The 10994-nt window shown below is 41.8% G+C and overlaps 1 protein-coding gene and 1 pseudogene across 1 annotated transcript in view; both read left to right on the top strand.

Annotated features, from left to right (window-relative positions):
* The window catches only part of PGGT1B (protein geranylgeranyltransferase type I subunit beta), a 57013-nt gene that overhangs the window by 13060 nt on the left and 32959 nt on the right, over positions 1–10994 (top strand). The gene's annotated exons all lie outside the window — the stretch shown is intronic.
* On the top strand, positions 3540–3939 carry LOC118016535 (annotated as a pseudogene).

Below are 10994 nucleotides of genomic sequence, written 5' to 3'. Positions count from 1 at the left end.
CCGCGCCGGGAGCCCGATGCGGGACTCGATCCCGGGACTCCAGGATCATGACCTGAGCCGAAGGCAGTCGCTTAACCAACTGAGCCACCCAGGCGCCCCTGTCATGTACTTTTCTTGAGCCGACCACTGGTTATATGGATAAGTTTACTTTGCAAAGTTCATTGAGTTGTTTCATTATGATAATATGCTTTTCTTATGTTTATTATAGTTTGATGGAAGTTTTAAAATTTTTCTTTGAATTCATATTGGTACTCTCCATCTCTTTTGAGACCCATCAGGATTCTCTTCCGCATTGTACTGTGAACTCCATGGATTTCATTGATTTGAAGCCCATTGCTTTTTTTTTTCCATTTGTCACTGCTTAACTGTTACTTAAAATATTTTTGCTTGCATCTGAATTGTAAACTTCTAGCGGGGGAGAGAATGTGTCCATCTTAGATTTTTCTTTCAGTGCCTAAAGCTTTGTTGTGTCTCAGGAGTTGTTGGACTATTAAATCATCCATACCTCTTCCAACTTAACTGTTGCTCTTCTCTTTATTTTCACATTTGGTCTACAGCATCATGATATTGTGATTTATAAGAAAATGTATATTTGGTCTTCAATCACAGTTCCTGGCTCACAGCTCCCAAAACCCTTGGCATTTCCTAAGCATTGAGAGTGTTAAAAGGTATCTTTTGTTAGGTTAATGAGGTAACTTTTGGAAAGCACCTAAGGTTGAGGGCTGTTGGTCCTTGGAGCCAGCCAGCGATTAGATGGTTGGAACGTTCAGTCCCACCCCCTGACCTCTGGGGCGTGGAGAGGGGCCAGAGGTTGAAGCAATTGCCAGTGGCCAGTGACTTAATCATTCTTGCCTATGTCGTGGAACCTACATAAAAACCCAGAAGGACAGGGTTCAGAGCGCTTCCTGGTTGGCAAACATGTGGAGGTGCCGGGAGAGCGGGGCTCCTGGAGAGAATGGAAGCTCCCTGCCCCTTCCCCATACCTTGCCCTAAGCATCTCTTCCATCTGGCTGTTTCTGAGTTACATTCTTTTATTGTCAAGTAATAGGTTTCTCTGAGTTCTGTGAGCTGCTATGGGAAATTAATTGTACCCAAGGAGAGGGCCTCATGAGAACCTACAGTCCATCGCCAGTCGGTCAGGCGCAGCACAGCTAATGGGGCTTGCATCTGGTGCCTGAAGTTGGGGGTGGGGGGATGGTTTGGAGTCCTGACGGACTGAGCCCTCAGCCTGTGCAATCCGATGGCTATCTGTGCATAGTGTCAGAATTGAGTTGATGACATTGAGTTGTATTCAGTTGAGTTGAATGAATGGCTCGTGTTCTAAGAATTGCTTGTTGGAAATTTCATCTCAGGACACCTAATTTAAGCATCCTCTGACTCCTCAAATATTTTCTCATTCATAAGGCATTTGCAGACTGAGTAGAAGGTGCTTTCTGTAACTCATAGGTCTGTATTTGTCCTACTTTGTGATATCACATAAAATCTTAGGGAATTTAGGGGAAATCGGAGGGGGGGATGAACCATGAGAGACGATGGACTCTGAAAAACAAACTGAGGGTTCTAGAGGGGAGGGGGGTGGGAGGATGGGTTAGCCTGGTGGTGGGTATTGAGGAGGGCACATTCTGCATGGAGCACTGGGTGTTATGCACAAACAATGAATCATGGAACACTACATCTAAACCTAATGATGTAATGTATGGTGATTAACATAACAATAAAATGGAAAAAAGGAAAAATAAAAAATAAAATCTTAAAAAAATCTTAGGGAATTTAAAAATCTATAAATATTAAAAACCCAGGACCATAAAAGAAAAACTTGGTAAGTTTGATTAAATAAACACTTTTAAATGTTGTTTAGTAAGAGGTAAGGTTGAATAAGTAACAGGCTTGGAAATTGTGGTGATATATATAATAAAATATTAATATCCAGACTGTGAAGAATTCTTAAAGATTGAGAGGAAAATAACACATCACTGTTTAGAAAATGACAAAATTTAAGAATAGGAGGATCTCAAAAGAAGTCAATAACTACATGAAAGAGGATTAACCTTACGAGAAAAGTCAGGGAGATACAGTAGAAACAATGGTGCATTATTTTTTTATCTAACTCATCAATTTAGCCGGAAGTTTGGAAAGTTGGCAAGGATACAGGGGAAAGAGCACCTTATTATTATTTTTTTTTTTTTTTAAGATTTTACTTATTTATTTGTTAGAGAGAGAGAGAGCACAAGCAGGAGGAGCGGCAGGCAGAGGCCGAGGGAGAATCAGGCTCCCCCCTGAGCAAGGACTCGATCCCAGGATCTGGGATCATGACCTGAGCCGAAGGCAGACGCTTAACTGACTGAGCCACCCAGGTGTCCTGAAAGAGCACCCTAATATCATTTTGGTGAAAGTGAAAATCATTGTAACCTTTTGAGAGTCATTTTTGAGTATAATCTTTTATCGCATCTGACATATTCTCGTGTGTGTTGTAGTGGGTTGAATAATGGCCCCAAAAAGATAGGTCCGCTCAGAACCTCAGAATATGACCTTAGTTGGAAGAAGGGCCTTTGCGGATGTAATTAAGGTAAGCATCTCCAGATCAGTGACTGGTGTCCTTCTAGGAGAAGGGAAGAGGGAGATTCCAGACCCTGAGGGGAAGGCCCTGTGAGGGCAGAGGTGGAGGTTAGAGTGATGCTTACTACACAGAGGAATGCCAGGATTGTCCAGAGCCACCAGAAGTTGAGAGAAAAGCATGAGACGGTTTCTCCCTCAGAACCTCCGGAAGGAACCGGTCCTGCCAACACCTTTATTTTGGACTTCTGGTTTCCAGAACTCCAAGCGAATAAATTTCCATTGTTGAAATCCTCCGGATTTGTAAGAATTTGATACCTCAGGAAACTAATAACGTGTGCACAAAAATCTGTGTAGAACATGTTTTGGCATTGTTCGTTACACTGACCAAGTAGAAAGGGAGTGAAACAGTTAACTAAACTATGGTCCACCAAGAATACTATGCAGTATTAAAGTGATCGAGGTAGATCTATGTATATACCAACATGAAAATGTTCATATATGGTTAAATTATAAATACCAACATCTGCAGAGATGTTTCAACAATCTTTGGCTATCAACATACAGTGAAAATTCTGAAAGAAAATCTTTGTGGGAGGGGGGTTGGGAACAGACTTGGGGGGATGGCAGGATAAGGTAGTACTTTAATTTTAATCTTTATACCTGCATTGTTTGTGTATTCACAGTAGGTTTCCATATTTAAATATTGAAGTTAGAAAAACCTTGAACCTCTCCTCAAAACACAACAAAAATAAAAAAATAAATTTAATATTACAGGGTTATTATACACAAATATTGATATTTTGCTAATGCAGAAATAATGCTGTACGTTAATTAAAATTTTATGATTTTTAAGGCACTGTCAAATACATTGTCAAATTTGTTCTTCCCCTAATCTGCCTTCTCCAGAAGAGGAAAATGAGAGACAGTGATTAAGAGACCTGCCTGAGCATTTTGGCGGCTGGCTTTGGTTGGGGCCGTCCCGCATCTAAGGCAGGAAGATGGTGGCCGCAAAGAAGACGAAAAAGTCGCTGGAGTCGATCAGCTCCAGGCTCCAGCTTGTTAATGAAAAGTGGAAAGTACGTGCTGGGGTACAAGCAGACTCTGAAAATGATCAGACATGGCAGAGCAAAACTGGTCATCCTCGCCAACAACTGCCCAGCCTTGAGGAAATCTGAAATAGAATATTGTGCCATGTTGGCCAAAACTGGTGCCCATCCCTATAGTGGCAATAATACTGAATTGGGCACAGCGTGTGGGAAATACTACAGAGTATGCACACTGGCTATCACTGATCCAGGTGATTCTGATATCACTCGAAGCATGCCAGAACAGACTGGTGAAAAGTAAATCACGCAAAATTTTTCTTTAATAAAACTGGCCACAGCTTGTTTAAAAAAAAAAAAAAAAAGACCTGCCTGAGGCCACGCATAGCTATTAAGTGATAGAGTCAGACTGAAATCCCAGGCTTCTGACTCCCAGGCCCCAGTGCTGCTTTACTGGTGAAATATATAGGTCCCTGGTGGAGACTGTCATGTGTGACACTTAAGTACATCATGAATATTTAATCAGAGTTAACCCTGGCTTTTCACTTGACCCCAGGGTTGTAAAGACCCCAGTGGTATCTTACTATAAGTGTGTGGTCAGACCATTGGAGGGTTGGGGCCCTTCCTGCCAACCTCCGGAAGTGTTCAGGAAACACAGGGGATCGGGCTGGGAGTTGTGTGTTCCCTTATCTCATCAAGGATACAGCCAGAGAATTTTGGAGCTAGAACAGAGCAAGGAATATTATAGTCTGTCATTGTACACGTGAGGATATTAAGATCCAAAGAGACAAATAATTTGTCCACGATAATATAGCTCATTAATGCTAGAGGCAAAATTAGAGTACAGTTTTCTGTTTTCTAGTCCTTTGAGATTCCCATTCCTGGAGATTTCCAGTACTGATTCTGTACAATAGGTGCTCTGTTCATCATGTGTGTTTTCCTGTGAGTTTTTTTTTTTTTTTTTTTAAGATTTTATTTATTTATTTGACAGAGAGAGAGACAGCGAGAGAGGGAACACAAGCAGGGGGAGTGGGAGAGGGAGAAGCAGGCTTCCTGCGGAGCAGGGAGCCCGATGTGGGGCTTGATCATGACCTGAGCTGAAGGCAGACGCTTAACGACTGAGCCACCCAGGCGCCCCTCCTGTGAGATTTTTTTAAAGTAGATTTTTAAGTCCCATTGCTGCCTTTTTAAAATAACATGCCTACAAGTGTAAGTATAGTTGCATGTGCCTAAACTGAGCATGTTGCACATTTCAAAAATTATAGCATGTCTGTTTTGGAAGAATTATAGATCAAGAATTTTTGCAGAGATAGCCCCGCAGTGATTATGTGCCCAACTGTCCCTCACCGTGTGTCTGGTAGGCCACACCACAGATCTTGTCACAGTCCAACTGCAATTCTCAATTCTCCATTTACTGTTTTGTTGCATGAAACTATTAAGTCTCCATCTATGAAAAGAAGTCTCCCACCTGCCTTTTCCTTAGTTGGCCTAGGTCTGACTCTGAAACCAATCTGTGAAATTTAGAAAATAGGTATACAAACCCATTTTGTAGGCTCTAGGATGTTTTGTTTACCTTGTCTAGGTCTCTTGACAGTCTGAAACAAGGAGGTGTACCTAGATGCATATGATATATTGCTATTTGAACGACTTCCCCGTAACAAGATAAACTAGTTTGACTCTGTGCCTCTGCTAGTAGAGGATATATTCACCATATCAGTGGCTCTCGATTCTGACTTGTCTGTCCAACAGGGATTGTTTTTATTTTTATGTATGATTGTCCAGGCCCTACTCTGAAGGTTTTGATGTGGGCCTGAGATAGGACCCAAGAAGCCTGTATATTTTTTTCAGACTATGCAATAGATCCTGTTGGGACCCAGACCCACCCTTCCGGTTTATTTTGCTGCTACTGAATAGGAACACTAGATGGCGCCATCCAGCAACCTCCAAGGAAGCTTAGGCTATCAGGAGTATGCATCCCGTTGTAAATTTGGAATGAATTGTGCATTTATACTTAATAATTATCATGAATAGGGAAGCTAACTAGAATTATGAAGGAACGCACAATAGCAGACAAATATCGACAAGAATCAGAAAGGATTGCCTAATGAATTTTTTTTTAGTGACAGTATACACTTGAAAAGGGGGAAGAGAAGGCGTTTTGATTTTTTTTTTTTTTAAAGATTTATTTATTTGACAGAGAGAGACACAGTGAGAGAGGGAACACAAGCAGGGGGAGTGGGAGAGGGAGAAGCAGGCTTCCCGCCGAGCAGGGAGCCCGACACAGGGCTCCATCCCAGGACCCCCCGGGATCACGACCTGAGCTGAAGGCGGATGCTTAACAACTGAGCCACCCAGGCGCCCCAATAAATACAATCTTTAAAAAAAAAGAAGAGGGGCGCCTGGGTGGCTCAGTTGGTTGAGCGACTGCCTTCGGCTCAGGTCATGTGAGCCCCACGCGGACTCTGTACTCCGCTCCCTGCTCAGCAGAGAGCGTGCTTCTCCCTCTGCCTCTCCCTCTGTTTCTCCTCAGTGTTCGCGTGCACTCTCTCTTAATAAATAAATAAATGAATGAATGAATGAATGAATGAATGAAATCTTTTTTTAAAAAAACCAAACTTTTCTTGATAATTACACAGAAGCTGTTACTTTCCTCCTATTTCACTTTTGTAAAAAGCTAATGAATCTGTTGGAACTGGTTACTGTTGACTGTGCCTTGGTCACTGTGCTGAGCATAATCTGCCCATGTCCTTTATTTTATTTTATTTTATTTTATTTTTTTAAAGATTTTATTTATTTAATTGACAGAGACATAGCGAGAGAGGGGAACACAAGCAGAGGGAGCGGGAGAGGGAGAAGCAGGCTTCCCACGGAGCAGGGAGCCCAGTGTGGGGCTAGATCCCAGGACCCTGGGATCATGACCTGAGCCGAAGGCAGACGCTTAACGACTGAGCCACCCAGGCGCCCCTGCCCGTGTCCTTTAAACCTTACAAGAACCCTGCAAAATACTGCTTGCTGTACATTACTGTTCCTTGTTCAGAAATGGAGGGAACTAGCTCAGAGAGGGTGTTATTTGCCTGTAGAACACAGAGCTAGTAAGAATAGGATCTTGGGTTTGACTCCACTTGGCCATGCCACAGTCTCCTAACCTTTGGTGATGTTTTTGAACATCAGTATTTTTGATGCTGAAATTTTCAGAAAAGTTATTGATGTAAATAAGCTAAAAACATAGAAATGAACAAATAGAAATACTGTTTAGTCATTTACCTGTAAGGAAATGATATTTCATTTAGATTTTTTCAAACCCTGACTAACAGGTGTTCCTCATTTAATTGCACTTCACTTTTTTTTTTTTTTTAAGATTTTATTTATTTATTTGAGACAGAGAGAATGAGAGAGAGCACATAAGAGCGGGGAGAGCCAGAGGGAGAAGCAGACTCCCTGCCGAGCAGGGAGCCCGATGCGGGACTCGATCCCGGGACTCCAGGATCATGACCTGAGCCGAAGGCAGTCGCTTAACCAACTGAGCCACCCAGGCACCCTAATTGCACTTCACTTTAATAATGCCTTGCAGATAGAGCATTTTTTACGGATGGAAGGTTTGTGGCAATTCTGTGTCGTGCAAGTCTATTGGTGCCATTTTTCTAACAGCATTTGCTCACTTCAGGTCTCTGTTTTACATTTTGGTAATTTTCGCAATAATTCATACTTTTTCATTATATTTACTATGGTGATCTGTGATCTTTGATGTTATTATTCTGATTGTTTCGTGGCACGACAAACTGTGCCCATATAGGATGGTGCACTTAATTGATAAACGTGTGGGTTGTGACTGCTCCACTGAGCAGCGGTTCCCCTTCATCCCTCTCCTTGGGGCTCCTTAATTCCTGAGACACAGCAGTACTGAAATTAGGCCAGTTAGTAACCCCACAGTGACCTCTGCGTGTTAAAGTGAAAGGAAGAGTCGCACATCTCTCGCTCTACATCATAAGCTAGAAATGATTAAGCTTGGTGAAGAAAGCATGTCAAAAGCCTAAATAGGCTGAAAGCTAGGCCTCTTATGCCAGTTGGCCACGTTGTGTATGCAAAGTAAGAGTTCTTGAAGGAAATTAAAAATGCTACTCCAGGGGTGCCTGGCTGGCTCAGTTGGAAAAGCATGCAACTCTTGATCTCAGGGTTGTGAGTTTGAGCCCCATGTTGGGTGTAGAGATTACTTAAATAAAAATAAACCTTAAAAAAAAAAAGTGATACTCCAGTGAACACACGAATGTTAAGAAAGCAAAACCATCATATTGTTGATGTGGCGAAAGTTTTATTGGTTTTAGTGGTTGTTCAGACACTAGGCACTGTGGACTTTGAAGATGAAATTAAGGTTACTAATCAGCTGACGTCAAGATAGGGAGATTATCTGCAGGTGTTTCATGTACAGGGGTGGGGGGGGTGCTAGGTGTTGCCCAGTACAACCACATGGGCCCTTTAAAGAAGGCGGTACGGGGCCAGCGGCAGGAGTGGCCTCCAGGAGTGAGCAAGCACGTGGAGCCCTCAGTCCCACACCCGCCGAACCAGCTGAGGGAACTTGAGGGCCATTGTTCCCCAGAGCCTCCAGCAGGGAGTGCAACCCCTGCCAGCACCCCGGTCCAGCCTGGTGGACCTCACGGACTTCGGAACGTACAGAAGTGTGCGACAATAAGTGGGTGTGGTTTCAGGTAGTAAGTTTGTGATAATTTGTTAGGGCAAAAATGACTCATACCAAGAACAAAATTCACTCTCCTGTCATACCACACAATTTTCTTTTGTTTATTCCCTTCTGGGTTTTGTTGATAAGCATCCTTTGCTTAATTATAAACATAATCACATAAATGTTTGTGTCCTACTTTTGATCATTTCTCCATGTTGCTACATAGTTTTCCCTAAGTATTTTAGCAGCAGTTTAATGTTCCTTTGAGGAGATAGAGTGTCGCATTAACCTGTTGGACTTCTGTTTGCTTCCGGATTTTACCAGTGTAATACTACATTGCGTGTTTCTGTGCATGTGACCTTTCTTATATTGGAAGTTACTGGAGTAAATTCTCAGATGTATCATTATCCAGTCAGAGTCTGAGCCTTTTTATTACTCTTACTGTATATTGACAAGTCTTAAGTGGCTTACCCATTTTTTAGCAAAATCTTTAGCAAAGATGGGAGAACTCTGTTCCTTAGTATCTTCACCATTAGACAATACCCTTTTTCATGTAAATTTTTTTGTTAAAGGGGGAAGGTGGTTAGTGGAAAGTTTTACATTTAGTGGGTAAAGTTCCCTAAATTGTTCAAGAAATTAATGTTTAAGTTACTATTCTAAGTACTATTGGAGATATAAAGCTAAATAGAGTACCTGATGTGAAGAAATAGAAGAGTGAAAACTAATTAGTATGAATTAGTCATGTTCCAGTCGTAAGAGATATGAAACTAGTTTCGCACCTCAAAACCTATTTATAGGGGCACCTGGGTGACTCAGTTGTTAAGCGTCTGCCTTCATCTTGGGTCATGATCCCAGGGTCCTGGGATCAAGCCCCACATCGGGCCCCCTGTTCGGTGGGAAGCCTGCTTCTCCCTCTCCCACTCCCCCTGCTTGTGTTCCCTCTCTTGCGGTCTCTCTCTCTCTCTGTCAAATAAATAAATAAAATCTTAAAAAAAAAAAAAAACTATACATCTACTTGATTTTTTTTTTAAGATTTATTTATTTTTAGAGTGAGAAAGCACAGGGAGAGGGGCAGAGGGAGACGGTGAGAGAAACACAAGCAGACTCTGTGCTGAGCGTGGAGCTGGACGTGGGGCTCGATCTCATGACCCTGAGATCACACTTCAGCTGAGACCAAGAGTCAAGCGATCAACTGACTGCACTACCAAGGCACTCCACATCTACTTGACTTTTTATTAAAATGCATGCACATTCTGTGGATACTTCACTTCTGTCCTCTACATCTGTCATGCTGATTTTCTAATAGCTATCAGAACCATAATTACGTTCTCATTGTGGGTGTAACTAATTTTTCATTTATAGTTTTCTTATTTTTTTCCAGCTTTATAGAGGTATTATTGACATATATATGAGTGTAAGGTGTACATGATGATTTGTTACATGAATATATTGCAAAATGATTACCACAATCCCCTCACATAATTTCCTTTTGTGTGTGTGTGTGTGTGGTGTGACAACATTTAAGATTTCTCCTTATAACTTTTTTTTTTTTAAGATTTTATTTATTTATTTGACAGAGAGAGAAAGAGAACACAAGCAGGGGGAGCAGGAGAGGGAGAAGCAAACTCCCCGCTGAGCAGGGAGCCCGATGTGGGGCTCGATCCCAGGACCCCGGGATCATGACCTGAGCTGAAGGCAGACGCCCAACAACTGAGCCGCCCAGGCTCCCCACTCTCCTTATAACTTTCAAGGATATAATACAGTCCTATGAATTATAGCCATCATGCTGTACATTAGATCCCTAGAATTTACTCATCTTACAGGTAGACGTTTGTACTTTTGACCAACATCTCCCCAATTCTCTCAGCCCCTGACAACCACTATTCTACTCTGTTTCTGTGAGTTCAGCCTTTTTAAATTCCACATATAAGTGAGGACATAAAGTATTATAGTATTTATTTCTCTCTCTGACCTACTTCATGTGGCATAATGCCCTCAAGTTCCATGTATTGTCACATAAGGCAGAATTTTCTCTCTTATGGATGAATAACATTCTGGTGTTGTGTCTATGTGAGGAACAGAGAGAGAGAAATTTTCTTTATCCACTCATCTGTCGTTGGACACTTAGGTTGTTTACATGTCTTGGCTATTATAAATTATGTTGCAGTGATCACAGGGTTGCAGACGTATCTTCAAGATAGCGATCCTGTTTCCTTTGGATATATACCCAGTAGTGGATTGCTGGATCATATGGTAGTTCTAGTTACAATTTTTTGAAGGACCTCCATACTGTTTTCCATAATGGCTGTGCCAATTTATATTCCCACCACCAGTGCACAGGGCTCCCTTTTCATGGATGTGACTCAAGTTTCTGGCTTATTAAGTTCCCAGTACTTCAAAGCAAAGTACGTTATTAGACTCAGAACGAAGATTTGTCCAATACTAAAACACTAAGTACATATATTTTTTGCAACTAGAGCAGCTTATACCTTTAGTTTGCTCACATGTAAAGAAGCAATGAGTTAAAGTAAAAAGACACTGAATGGGAAATTAGGATTCCAGATTCTGATGCATTACCTTGAACATGTCACTTAACCTCTGGGCTTCTGCTTTCTCTCCTTTAGCATGGGGTTAAATATGTTGATCACATGAAAAATGATCATACGGAAAAGATGTGGAAGCATTTTGTATGCAGTGAGGTAGGCTATAAACTGAAGGTA

Source organism: Mirounga leonina, unplaced genomic scaffold (assembly GCF_011800145.1).
Source record: "Mirounga leonina isolate KUSES-001 unplaced genomic scaffold, KU_Mleo_1.0 Mir_168, whole genome shotgun sequence".
Taxonomy (NCBI): Eukaryota; Metazoa; Chordata; class Mammalia; order Carnivora; family Phocidae; genus Mirounga; species Mirounga leonina.
Note: the sequence above shows the minus strand (reverse complement) of the source record. Positions and strands in the feature narration are given on the sequence as shown.